General features: G+C 44.6%; 1 protein-coding gene across 4 annotated transcripts in view; it reads right to left on the minus strand.

The window, feature by feature from the left end:
• The window catches only part of XIRP2 (xin actin binding repeat containing 2), a 1,007,304-nt gene that overhangs the window by 392,227 nt on the left and 600,061 nt on the right, over positions 1–15,016 (minus strand). The gene's annotated exons all lie outside the window — the stretch shown is intronic.

Here is a 15,016-nt window from a genome sequence, read left to right on the forward strand (position 1 = left end):
TTTACCGAATCCTGAATTATGCCTCCTACATCCCAAATAGCTAAATACCGGTCGGTAACGGGATATTTACCGAATTTCGGCCGTTACCGACCGGTATTTAGCTACCTACATGAGGCCCAATGTGAGAACCAAAAGAACCATTGAGCCCCTTATGGTGTGATCAATGGGTGTTACCCAGCCAATTCTTGTGGTATTCCCTAGTGTTCTCACTGGTTAATGTTGGCCACTAGTCCCTTATACTTTGAGAGGTACAGACCTTTAGGCTTACCATTTTGATTGTTTCTTTAGTGTGGCTTAGGCCAACACTTATTTTCCTATCCATAGAGGACTCCTGACCGAGCTTCTGAAATGCTGACACCTTCCTGCATAATTCCCACAATTGTCCTTTTTTCACATTTCCCTCACTTTTTGAGACTCCTTTAGATTACATTTCCATTAATGGCATTAAACTCTAGATTTGAGGACTTTAGATATCACTAATGTTTAGGAGAGAAGATAAAAGAATTTTCTCTGTGCATCAGATTCTGCTGTTAATTTTTTGTATTGCTCTGACTGAACCTCTGGTTTGTCTTATACTGATGCGTCTGAACTTCTTCAGGAGTTTTAGCTATGAAGTTATTCTGTACCTTTACAGCATAGTATTGAGATTGATTTGCATTAACCCAACTGCTAACTTGTAATAAAACTTCTTTACTTAATTTACCTATTCCTTGTCATTTTTGTGTAGCCAAATGGGTTACACTGTTAATTATGTATTTGACCAAGTGCTAACGCCCATCATCTCTAAGTCGCATAGAAATACCCTTCAGATAACCAAAGGTAAGAGGTTGGCCCAGCGCTGGATCATTCTCCTGAATGTTATGAGACTGTCTGAGGTTTACATTTTTGTGCACTGATAATAACTTGTGATACCCAATTTTACAAATAATCGCGTATAAACATGCTGAATTAATATAGTAGCAACTGAAACAAATTTCATATGATGTATATAAGTCAAGTTATTAATGTGTTTTAGTTAGGCAACATGTCTGTATACATCTCCATTTTGAAGTAAATGGATATGGCATCTATGTCACTCACTTCTGCTCCTCCTCTGCACGCATCCTCTCCCCACAGGCTTTGCAGAACACACAAAGTTGATGACAAAATTGTTTATTTCCACTGAATCATATTTTTGTTCAGATTAGCTAAAGAAATGATACTTTTGCTGACATGATGATTCTGCAGCTTTTCTAATTTACTCTGCAAGAAATGTGCATAAGAACCCTTTTATTTTGGGGTGGGGGCGTAAAAAGACTTTCCTATTCCACTAGGGATGCTATCCAATTTCTCATGATCTTGCTGCCCACGGAGACTCCGAATATTATCTGATTTTTACACACTTTATATAACTTTGCATCTGAAAGCCTTTATGGCACTGACACTATACTGTTTAGTTAGAACTTTTGCTATGAAACCCTTTTAACTTTTCATGAGCACCATTATTTCATGAATTATTTTTACTCTGCTAATTGATGTCTAGGGAGGCACCTTAACATGGGCACATTGCCTCATGAAATTGAGGTTAAACTGCATCTCTGATCCAGTAAGATGTGGGTGAACCAAATGTGGTACATTTTGAGGTGTAAACATTTTTGGGTACGGTTTTGCTCCTACAAATCTCACAGCAAAAATGTATTTTCCTGTAAACACCTGAATTAAATGCTTTTAAGCAACAATAACCAAAAACGTAATGTATATAAAAAGATACAACTGAAAGCTTTCACGATGAGAAAAATAATTTTCTATGAAAGAAAATAGCTCCCATTTTCAAAGACAATGCATATAAGACACCAAGATCAATGTGTACATAATTTCAAAAGCACTAGCAAACCCTCAACTAAGGGCAATCATTTGGGTTGATAAGCTATACATCTATCCTGCATCAGCGTGCTGACAAACTGCCCATAGGCGGATACCCTTGTACCTGCCCTCTGGATAGGCTTGCATAACAAGCCATTGCTTTGATACTTACCTCTTCAAATAAATTAAAGCGAGCTGCTACGTTCATTACCCATCAACTAGGTGGATTACTCACAATCCTCACAACCTTTGCTTCAATCATGACTTCACCGTACACTATTCAACCCACAACATGAGTCCACCTACCATTGAACCAAATCTGTTTATGACTGAGCAGAACTTAAACCAGTCAAATGGAAGCAAAGAAATCTTTTCTCAAAGGACACCTTTTAATTTAATATACAAACACCAAAGACGAAACTTAACCTCTTCAGTGCCCATGACGAGATAGTCTCGTCATGGGCACAGCGCAACCGTGCTCCATGACGAGACTATCTCGTCATGAACCCCACCCACCAATGTAACGCCCGGCACAGGAGGGGGAAAGGGCGTGGCACAGAAGGGGTTAAAAACAGCTAATATACATTATCCAAAACGATCTCAAGCCTAAATGTAATTATACTCCCCACATCCAAACAACTGAGCTGAACCTCACAATTCATTTCATACAAATAGTTCAGGCATCCAAAATGACACTGAGATGGTGCGGGTCAACCTCATCCCATTCAGTGAGCAGTTATGTCGATCACACAAGATATGTTATTTTCCTCTTCACAACCATCACTCCAGTTTGATCCTTCTCTATGGCCTTGAGAAGTCCCAAATCCTGCACAGCCTATTTCATGCACACCAGGTGTAAAGCGCTCACTGTGTTTTAGCTAGGTTTGCACTATCCAAACACTGCATTCACATGCCCCAAACCTGCTCCAGTTCAGGAAAGAGTTGAAGATGGATCTGTTTGAATAACACTGCATCGCAATGCAGTAACAGTCCACCTCCACTTTCAGAATTGAGGTACATCTCCATTCTCTCATTGATTATATCTTTACCTTCCATCCTGTACAGTGCTCTGCTACCCCTTGACAATGTTTGAGCTGTATAAATACCACATACACACCTACAGGCATTAAAAAGCACCAGAATCCCACCAGCATATCATCAGAGCCAACGTACTTCCTAGTACATTCAGTCAAAATTGGTCCTCAAGAGCCAACAGAAAACGGCTAACAGCAAGCACCAATCCAACTTTTTGGTCTTTAGCACCAGAGTGACGAATATCACATTGTCACCAATACATTTATTTTGCAAGGTTTTAAAAAAAAGAAAGCACGTTGTTTAACCGAAAACAAGATAAAGGGTAGGTCAGTCTAAATAATAATGGCAACAAATGACAGTCAATATATAGAAAAGACCCACAATCGTTTAACCAGTAACATGTCTTTCAAACATAATAGGCACACAACGGGAAAAATGCTAATTGGGACAAGAGAAAGGTTGAGACAACAATGGTAAGTGGACTTTAGATGACACAGGTGTGTTAAACAATTCACCACTAGGTGTTAGTATAGAGCTGGTGGCATCTAGGTGTTTCTATATGCAAAGTCATTCATCACACATCAAGGGAAGAACAGCAAACTCTTCCTGTAGGCTCTATCCTGGATCATGCTACCTTAGCACTAGCCATTTCCCAGACATTCTTTATAAACCAATTCCATACGTCATCGTCAAGGGCTATACATAAAGGTATATGTCAATGCTCATCCTGCAGCAAAAAGGTCACAGATAAGATCGAAATATTGATACCTGTCCCACAGTGCTGTAGGCTGAGCCTTTTAGAATTCCAAGGCTCCTTCTAAGGTGGTCAGTGAACTGGGGCAGAGCCAAAATTTAAAGGGGTCTAGCAAGCAGGCTTCAGGCATTTGTGCCTATAAAGGAACTACATCACCTAATTCTTGTGCCTCTACAATATTTATATATGAAGGAAGTCATTAGAGTGTTTGTTGATGTGCCCCATGTTGCTGCAGTGTCCCTACAGCGATGCACACAGTAGTACTTGACAAGGTTTAGGAACTGTAATATCCCATTTGTGCCCCTTCAAATTAATCACTGGATTTTTATCAATTTTATGTGAAAACGTACGCTGCAAAATGCCATATTAGGCCTGATTTCTTGGTGAAAATTTGCCCTGGTGGAAGAACTTCCTTAAAATCCCTATAGAAGTTGTCAGTTTTTCTCACTATCTTTCATTTTGAGGCAGATGTTTACGTCCATCACCTTCCAAATTCTTCCTGCAGAACTTTAAATTCATAGCCCAAAAATATCTATGGTACGGTAAGTGCGCTTATTTCTTCCATTGACCGTAATGAAAAGTTCGGTTTTTAGAATGTTTAAAATCCCTGCAAAAACAGGTCCTGATGAGTTTAAGTTTATCAGACAATCGAGGTCACGTTTTAATTTTTATACCCTTGTTCCGTATCATTTTACTGGTTTGTAGCTGTGTTCTACATTTGTGTGTGAAATTCACTGCATTCTGTATACTAATAGCCCAATGAAGATGTTAACTTTACACAAACTGCAATGCCTAGCTTAACATAAAAACTGAATTAATTTGGAGTTTTCAAGTATAGAACAGTTATTTAAATCGAGACAAAATGAGCATCGTTCTGCTTACTAGAACCCTCTGGTTTCAAAAATCCAGATGCACAACCATGTTTCTTCACAAACATCTAAGAAGTTTATCATTGGTTCTAACAAACTATGGGGCGGAATCACAAGAATGTCATATCTTATGAGTCGTAAGGTACGCCTACTGACCCATCATGGTGTTCAAGAAATTAGGCAAGCAAATGTAGCACAACATAATGTAGGTTCAATAAGGTAGAAAGTGACATTACAACAAAAGTACCTTACGCTGGTTTTATAAATTCAAAACATGAAAATAACAATAAATAAGCAAACATAAATCTGCGCCACAATGACAACACGCCTACTCTTCTCTAAAAGACCCTATGGAAGTTAACTTGACTGCAGTTCCTTTACTCCAACAAATTTCACTTTTTAACTTATGACAGGCTAAAACACCAGAAATATTTGTTAATTTCGTTAAAGTTAGGAGCTTGAGGGATTCAGAATATTCAACCAGTACCAACTATCCCCTCCTATCACCTAACCATAATCTCACCCAGACCCTCCCATGAATAGTTGGGGTGCAAATTTGCAGAGCTTCACCATGGCAAATCTTTCCCATTGTTATGCCTCATTTTTACCTGGCAAAAAAGTTTCCTACAAAGTACGGCTGCTGAACATAGGCATGCACGTGTAGGACATGCATATTGCATGCGTATTCTGCATGCACGTCAGATGCACAACATTGCATTGTGGATTGCAGTGCCACATGTTCCATGATGTCATATGCATATGTTTTCAAGGGAAATGTACATGGGAGGACATTGTTGTGTAGAACTTGATGTGCATGCATACCTGCTAGAGTGCGTTGCTGCATATGTCACTGACTTGATTCTCTTGCAGTTGATGTGGCATGTATATTCAGCTTGAGCAGGATGCTGAGCTTCAATGCAGTCGTCAGTTTGAAGTATAACTCATATCATGTGTGATAGTTAGATTTTATTATTGTGTTATAGGTATTTATTAACAATTTTGAGTTGTGTGGATTTAAAATGGCTTCACTTATGATCCAGTGCTGGACAACCTCTTACCATTGATTATTCAACAGATCTTTACTTTGACTGAGAGGTGATGTGAGTTAGCATCTAGCCAAACACATCTGATTAACAGTGTAACCCATTTGGCTACGCAACGAGGACCGGGAATCCGTGAATAAGTCAAGAAGTTTTGATTACAAGTTAGCAATTAAATTAATGTAAATGAATCTCAATACCGTGGTGTAAAGTCACAGATTAACAACTGGATGGCCAAGGTGCCTCAGCATGAGGCCAACAAGAAGTTCAGTCACATTAATACAAAGAGTCAACAGTAGAATCCAGTGCTCTGAGTCTCTGATCCTCTCTTCTAAGCATGAGTAATATCTAAATTCATCTAATTTGAAGCCTAAACCATCAAAAGTGATTAAATCTAAAGAAGTTTTAACAGGAAGTTGTCAGCATTTCAGAAGCTCGGTCAAGAGTCTTCTAGGGACAGGGAACTAAGTGTTAGCCTAAGCCATACTCAGAGAATCAAAGGGGTAAGCATAGAGGTCTATAGTTCTGAAAGTCAAAGAGAAAAAGTGGTCCACCTTGATCTGTGAGACCACCACTTAATACCACATGAAACTTCTACAGAACACCCCTTGTTTACACCATCAGGGGCTCCATTGTCCATTCCTTTCTCACGCTGTGAGCTGCAGCATTAGCAGATTCTCTGAGACCAGTCTTGTGAATGATATCGACCGTGGGTACCTGCAACTCCTCGATACATTACTGAATATGGACTGTCAATTAAAGCTCCGGCTCATGTTTTTTATCAAGGTCCTTTGCTCAGGCTCTCCATCACTAGTACAGAGTTGCATCTATTTTCAGACTAACAAACCATGTGAAAATACTTGCAAGGAAAGACTAGCAGAAATGGAAAAGCAGTATTCTAAGCAGAAAGAAATATAGGCCTACTAAGGTCTACATTTAAAGTATTATTCAATGGTGCACACTAAATAGGTGCTCATTTGTGCATGTACTGCTACAAATAAATGACAAGTCAGTACATAAATTAAGCTTTACATTCAGATTGCTCTTTAACTAAATGCAATATAACTGGAAATAAATGTATATAGGTATAAGTGAGAACTACATCATGAATTCAAATATGAAAACATTAGTGGAACCAGTTTACATAAATCCTAGTTTCTGAAGTAAACACATTTTAATAGTGTGAGGATAGGTTTAGCCAATCTTTTAAACTATATTTCATTTTAATAAGGTTAAGGCACACGGCGTATATGAATTTTTTAGTTATACAGTTGAATGCACAGTCCTGAATTAATGTGCAACACTTTATATTAATAAAGTTAGGAAACAATGTATGCAATGCTAAGTACACGTATATATTGCTATTTGTGACATGTAAGAGTGGAGCCACAATTACGCTGATACACTTACACAAACAACCTAAAATATGCATTTTCATACAAGAATTTGTCAATTGCAAATATGGAGAGTGGGTACATTTTCGGAGTGAAGAAAATAGCACGTTTGGATTTATACTTCGTTATTGTGCTCCATATTTATGTACACTTTTATCTGGTTTTATAAGGTAATCTAGAATGTGAGCTCACACATTTATTTTAAACACTAATGTGCTGTTTTGTAGTTTTGGAAAGTGCTGACCAATGTCTTGGTTGTTTAGTTTTGGAAAGCTCTGCATTTAGCATTTCAGATACTTCAAAGCACTGACACCAATTACAGCAGATCTGTTTAACCTGGTGCCTGCACATTTAAGATTGTGAGCAGTTGAACAACTTCAAATCTAAACTGTGGGCAGCCAAACCCTTAAGGAATATGAAAATAATTGATCTTCCACCAGGCAGCAGAGTGAACAGCTAACCTGTGAGTCTGAATGTAGATTCATATTAACCACCAACTGTCATTACAGCATGCACTGAGCCGTTAATGCTGTGGCTTTTGAATATTTTAGTAAGAGATCCTGTGATTGAACATATTTGCACTTTATTGTTCCCTTCAATGACTTGTTTTTTATTCGCAGCACTGTAGGGACTGAATCATCGTACACTCTAAAAGCATCAAATGTATAAGCTGCTGTGGTCATTGACCAAGTTGTTGTTTTCATTTTAGGCCTTAACCTCTTCTGTGCCCATGACGAGATAGTCTCGTCATGGAGCACGGTTGCGCTGTGCCCATGACGAGACTATCTCGTCATGAACCCCACCCACTAATGTAACGCCCGGCACAGGAGGGGGAAAGGGCGTGGCACTGAAGGGGTTAAAAAGGTTCAGTACATCCCAGTAATGGGTTTGTTTAGACAAAGGGATACTCAAAATACAGCCTGGGAGCTGCATGTGGCCCTCCTGACCTTTAATTGCAGCACTGGGCTGCTGTTCACTTGACAGAGCAAGTACATTAAGAATACTGTGAAGCATATGGGTAAACTTTATTTACACGTTAACTAAAGGTAAAGAAGAAAAGAAGGTGTCCTGGACAAATTATCTTTAGGAATACATTTAGTTTTAAATAGATCTTGCACTAAACATGTAAAAACATGATAAACTTTTAAAAAGTGCATTTTATTAACATGCATGAGCGTTTAACCTTTATAGATCAGATTATATCACTGTATTGGGAAGCATTTAAAAGCAGTGATTGTTTTCAAACATGATCTTGGAAACATTCATGCTGCCCCCATTCTGAAAACAATGCCGTTATTTGTCAGGTGCACCTTGTGTGAAGCCTTGGTTGTTATATAATTGTGGCAACATTATAGTTTATTTAATAAAATACAAGAGAAGGTTTTGTAAAGCATACCTCATGAACTTGTATATTTTAAGAGGCTCTCATATGTGGTAATGAAGAAATAGGAGGCAAAGTAAAATTAACCAATTGCCTAGGATCACACAATTTCTTCAAGTGGGGAAGCTAGGACTGATACCAGGTGTTCTGGTTTCACATTTTGTGATTCCGCCACCAGATGAATATCTCTCTCCCTCTCAGGTTTTACATAAAAAGTTAATGCTTAGAATTTAATTCTTAGTGAAGGAGAATAGAGCGTTGGCGGCAGACAGAAGTCATGTGAAGGCTGGGTCTGTTGTCCACACCATGCATCTGCTTCACGCTCCCCTAAGCCCACCTTCCATCACCCCGACCCTAGCATTGCTGGCATCGGTGTGGCCCTAGGGCATGCCACTCAGGGAAATGTTTGCCCGTGGTTTAGACTATACATTACATGATCAGCCTCTAAGGTGGGGTGCACAATTATATATTGTGGGTCTCCTAATGGGGAGTGATTCAGTAACGGACTTTGGAGGCTGGAATCAAAATTAAGTTGCTACAAAACAATACCTCCAAGACCATAGATTGTGCTTACTTCATCGGTAGAGAGCTACAGGAGTCTCTACCATTGTTCAACGAATGAACGGTCCTTACTTGGATTTACTTTTTGAAAAAGCTTGTGTTTCCCGTATCCTGCTTTAAATGTGAAACCCAAATGGTTTGGTCAAATGAATACTCATGTGCCAGGTTCTTAACTTGGTCTGATATTTGGGGCGCTAGAGGGCGCAAAGCAATATGGCCGCTCCCTAGAGCAGCTCCACCAGCCGAGACACATATCCGTCCAAGATCCTACCTATCTGGAGTCATCGACCCCTGATCTACCGCAGCAGAGAAGCAGAGTGTGGGTGCCAGACTTTGCTGTGTCGAGCCGCCCCGTCGGCGCTGTGCCCGCTGTGGGAGTGACCGGCGAACATCGAGGCTTGCGGCAGCAACATGGCGGCCTAGCGCCAGCCCTGGTAGGGGCACTGTGGTGAGTGCTGCGTGAGTTCTGCTGGGGCCTGACGCCACGGGGGGGGGGGGAGGGGGGGAGCTGCCGTGGTTTGGCCGGTACCGGGTGGGCTAAGCGCTGGTGTCGGTGGGGGCGGGTGCAGGTACCGGTTACCTAAATTGCCGGATCTGTCCCGGTCTGTGTCCGGCCCCGCGTGGCGCTCCGGTTGCGGTCTGGGCCGGCGGTGTTTCCCGGCTGCCAATTGGGGCCTGGCGGCTGATTCGAGGCAGCGCGATCGCATGCACCTCTGACTGCGGGCCGGTGTGCTGGACGCGCGTTGCGGCACCTGCCTTTCCTCCCTAATGGCCATGATTGTACCAGCAGCTGCTGCGGCCCCCCACACTCGCCCGCTATGTGTGCCCTCGCCGGAAGGCCGTGACACACCCCTTGCTGCAGACCTGGCTGTGGTGTGAGTCGGGGACCTGGCCTCGTGTGCGCCTGCAGCCTGTGCTGGCGATTGAGTTGTGTACTTCACCCTGATTCTGGCAGCACCGGACGGACTCTGCTATATGCCTGGGGATTACCATCTGCCCTAACTTCAGACGGCGCCGTGTGGCAAATTCCTGGGCACTATACTGGCTGGCGGGCGGCGTCTGATCCCCGCGTCGCCCATTTGCTAATCACTGACTGACAAAGGCCGCCATCTCCTGAAGAGTACCAGCGTATTGTACTGCCTATTGACCACGGCACAAACAACAGTTGATGGACAGAATGCAGAAGACTGTCATACATTCACCCCAGTACAGAGATCTGGGCCTAAATACATCGTTTTTTTGCTCAACATTGCCATTCCAGTTTGAACCCAGCCATATGCAAATCAGTCTTGACCCTGTGCCTCATGGGAGCAGTCCAGCCCACTGGAATAGCGTGGGTCCTGGGCGCACTGTGCCACTGGAATCAAGCTATCCTGGCTGAAGAGGGGTGAAACCCCGAAACTGGTCCTAGGATGCTTGTTTCCGGTCCAGGGAGGACCTGGCTTGGCAGTTCGGGCTGGACTGTTCCCATGGTGCACAGGGTAAAGACTGATTTGCATATGGCCAGGTCTGAACTGGGGTGGCATGGTGAGCAAAAGAATGATGGATTTAACCCAGATCTCTTGACTGGGGGTGAATGTTTTGATTTGTTCTGCATTCCGTCCATCAATTGTGTGTCTATAGACCACAGCACAGCCAGTATCACCTTCTCTCATTGCCCCAGTGCTGGCGGATCCAAAGCGCGACCAGCCTCAGTCGCTGTGATCAGGGTTGCCCCTGTCTATCGGTGGACGGCGGCTGCAGTGAGTGCTGCGTTGCTACTGGTGAAACGTGTGGTGCCCCTCTTTATCAATACTCTGTTCTCTGGCTGTGAACCACCTCTTGCTTGTCACAAACACCCTCTCTGCTGCTGTCCTGACCCATCCATCCGACCAATGAGGTTGAGGGCTGTCGTGTCCGCCGCACTCTCCGCCCTCTTGCCCTGGATGCGTCACCATGGGAAAATCAGAGCACAATCAGCCATGCCTCAACTTTGAGCCCCATAGGGCCACCAAGACCTCTCAACAAGCAGCCTCCGACTCTGAGCTGGACACCCCTGGCGATCACTTTTCTAATATAGACAAAACTCCACTTGCTGTCCAGACCAGTCTGCATTCCATAGATGGAAAGATTGACAGCTTGAATCTTCATATGGATCACATGTCCCAGAAGCTGGACAAGCATGCACTTCGGCTGGGAGAGGCGGAAACCCGGATCTCCGACACAGAGGATGGCCTACCTACAGGTGACCATGAAGGCGACGTCTATGGAGAAGGTGCTGGCCGTCATACAAGCCCGCAACGAAGATTTGGAAGCCAGATCGAGACGCAACAACGTGCGCGTCATCAGATTGTCGGAGTCCACTAATACTGGCCGCCTAGAGACATACATGGAGAATCTGCTCAGGGACATATTTGGAGCTGAACAGTTTTCAAAGGTGCTTATAGTTGAGTGGGCCCAAAGATCTCTGGCCACTCGCCCTCCTCCTGACGCGCCGCCACGCCCCATTATTGCCCGTCTACTAAACTACCGGGACAGTGACACCATCCTTCGACTGGCCCGTGAAAAGGGCAACATCACCCATGAGGGCAACGCTCTGGCGTTTTATCCTGATTTCACGGTGGTGGTGCACGAGGCTCGCAGAGAAAACTTATCTGTTAAAAAAAACTCCTCCTGTCCGCAAAGATTCCTTACGCCATGCTTTACCGCATTGATGCTGGCAGATAATCCAAGATTTTCACCACTCCTAAAGCTGCTATGGACTTTGCGAAGTCTTTGACATGATGCAGCCGCTCCCCAACAGAGGCGGCGGGGGTGCAGCTAGCTCCATAGGTGAAGTGCCTGATGAGTGAGAACATTGGTATTATACGCGAATTCTGGCTGGTTCTTCCCTCACACATGTACTTTCCCTGTTCCAAATGTGCCTTTCCTTTTCAGCTAAGTTTAGACTAAATGTTGTATTTATGGCACTCATGAGACACTGTCCTATGCTGCTGACGTCACTTGGTCTGCTACGCCATTGAGCATTATGCCAAGGGGGTCGCAGTATTTTTTTTCTTTCACTAACAACTTTTTCTAGGTTACTAGCCAGATAGTTCTATAGCCACAGCTCGGCCACCTCCCACTACACCGGGAGATGTATTGTGCTTCTGCGCCCCTCTATGGGTGTTCCCCGCTACTGTTTTCTCCCTTGGACCTTTTATCGAGAGTTATATTGGGAGGTTCAGGATGGCTTTGGCATGTTGGGGTTGCTGAAGTGGGTGGAGGGTGTAAGGGGGGAGGAGGGATTTGGTGGGTTTGGTTTAGCGGCTATTGTTGCTGTTTATATTGTGTTATTTTCAGATGTGCATCCATACAGTCATACATTGTCTTGCTCGTGTTATGCTATGTCTTCACACCACACCCTGCTGGCACGGTAATTAATTGCTTCACATGGAATGTGAGAGGGCTGAAAAACCCCAAAACAATCTGTAAGGTCTTGGCGTTCCTTAACAGGCATGACGTAGCAGTCGCCCTACTTCAGGAGACTCATCTCACACCCCAATCAGATCACAAGATCGGGTCACAACGGGCTGGCTATCACTTGGCGTCCTCCTACTCCTCCTATTCACGGGGGTTCTCACACTAGTTCGAAAAGACTCTGCAATTATCATGCTTCAAACCTGCATTGACGATGTTGGGAGGAACGCCATAGTACATTGGAAGTTGGCAGGCAATTCAATCACCATAGTCAACACTTATGGCCCAAATGTAGATGATCCGGGATTTTTTGAACGCATACTCTCTGTGTTGTGATCCTGGCCAGACGCTGTGATATTGTGGGGAGGGGATTTCAACACACATTTAGGTCCCACCTGCAACAAGGCGAGTGGTAGTGGCGGCCAATCACCTAGAGTGGCTCAGGTTATAAATAGGGGAATGTTGGAATTGGGTCTCATAGATATCTGGCGGCAGCAGAACATGGAAGCGCGCGAGGGCACACATATTTCCACAGCACATAACAGTTGGTCTCGTCTAGATTACTGGCTCCTGAGCAAAACGGCGGGAGGTTGGGTATCTCGCACAGCGATGTTGCCTCGCACCCTCTCTGATCACAGCCCTGTTCTAACTGTACACCTCCCCTGCGCTGCATGCAGGGCATTCACATGGCGCCGCCACAGAGAAGCTTTGCTCGATCCTCTCTACGCCACCACCATTCATGATGCCATCATGCAATACTTCACGACCAATAAGGGCTAAGTGTCGGATGCGCCGACTCTCTGGGAGGCCTTCAAGGCCACTATCCATGGCACATGTATCAGCACATCTGCTGGTATCCTCAACGACCTGCGGGGACAGCTCAGTAAACTTGAAAGCACGTTGCGGGTTCTTGAACGGGAATAGGAGGCCTCGCCTCATGCTCAGACTTTAGCATCGATCAGGGAGGTCACGCTGGAATACACCGAGCTGGCAGAGCGGGAGGCCAAATATATCTCACGGCATCACACGGCCTGTGCGTTTGGGGAGGGTGGGCGGCCAGGAGGCCCTCTAGCTAGCAGGATTAAGGACTGCACGACCCAACATGCTATTGCCAAGATTACGGATGACCAGGGCCACCACCACTCCACTACCCCAGAAATTTTGGAACAGTTCAGGCTCACCTATGAATCCTTATACACCACACAAGGGGCGGCTAGCACAGATTACATGGATGCGTATTTATCCGCCATTGCCTGGTTGTCGGACGGGCAAAGGGAATTTCTCAGTCGGCCTGTCAAAGAGGAGGAAGTGCGTGCTGCCATTAAGTCCCTTCCGAATAATAAGGCTCCGGGCCCGAATTCTACAAAGAATACACGGAGGAACTCACACCCCACATACTAGAAACGTACGGGGAGGCCTACGACTCTGGCACCCTGCCACCTACACTCCGGGAGGCCCCGATTATTACTTTGCTCAAGAAGGACAAACCACCACATAGTTGTGACTCCTATCTGCCACTCTCCCTTATAAATACAGACGTCAAGATGTTGGCCAAAATCTTAGCTACTAGACTCCAACCGCTCATGCAAGGCCTGCTCCTCCCAGACCAATCTGGTTTCATTCCCACTCGCTCTACTTCTCACAATCTAGGAGCTCTGTTTGCCACTTTCCACATACTAAACCCTGAGCTGCAGGCAGCGGCCGTTATGTTGGATACCACCAAAGCATTCGACTCCATTGAGTGGAGCTATTGGTTTTATATTCTGCGTCGGATGGGCTTTCCACCTATGTTCACAAATTGGAGAACACTGCTTTATACCAACCCCACGGCGCGCGTTTGGGTGGAGGGTAGCACATCAGACCCCATTTGCATCACCACGGGAATGCACCAGGGCTGTCCTCTCTCGCCTCTCCTGTTTGCGTTGACACTCGAATCCCTGACCTGCGTAGTCCGGCAGCGACACCGGGCTGCGGCACTCCGCTTTACCCATCCAGCATCTCCTTGTATGCAGACGATATGCAGTTATTTCTGCGTGAACCCCGTACTTTTATGGCTCCACTCTTGCGGGAATTTATCCGCTTTGGCTTGTTCTCCGGCCTGCAGATAAATTGGTCCAACTCGGTCATAATACCACTTACGGTGTGCTCTACTCCTCATGACCTGAAATACCCACTCGAGTGGTCTCTGGACCCTGTGAAATACCTGGGGATATGGGTGCACAGAAACCCTGACATTGTGATATGTGAGGACTATGGTCCAGCATGCGCCAGGCTGGAGAGACAGGTGGACATCTGGGTGAGACTTCCGCTATCCCTGGCGGACCGCATAGCATTAATCAAGATGGTGGTGCTGCCACAATTTTTGTATCTTTTTAGTAATATAACAATCCCCTTCACCCAAAAATGTTTCACCACTGTGCGCACCCTGCTTCTTAGACTCATCTGGGGAGGTAAACAGGCAAGGGCATCCTGAAACGCACTTATCCTGGACTATAAACAAGGGGGTTTTAGTGTACCCGACTTCTACTTGTATTACTTATGTGCGCAGGCACAATACGCTCATTACTAGTTCAGTGCCCACGAATTCATTCCGCATGTGGCAATACAGGACGGGGACGCTCATCCCATCCCACTTGCATCTATGTTGATGCATGTCAAGAGGCAGACCCCTCGTACGGAAATTAACACAATTGATGCCACTA

Source organism: Triturus cristatus, chromosome 3_1 (genome assembly GCF_964204655.1).
Source record: "Triturus cristatus chromosome 3_1, aTriCri1.1, whole genome shotgun sequence".
NCBI classification, from domain to species: Eukaryota; Metazoa; Chordata; class Amphibia; order Caudata; family Salamandridae; genus Triturus; species Triturus cristatus.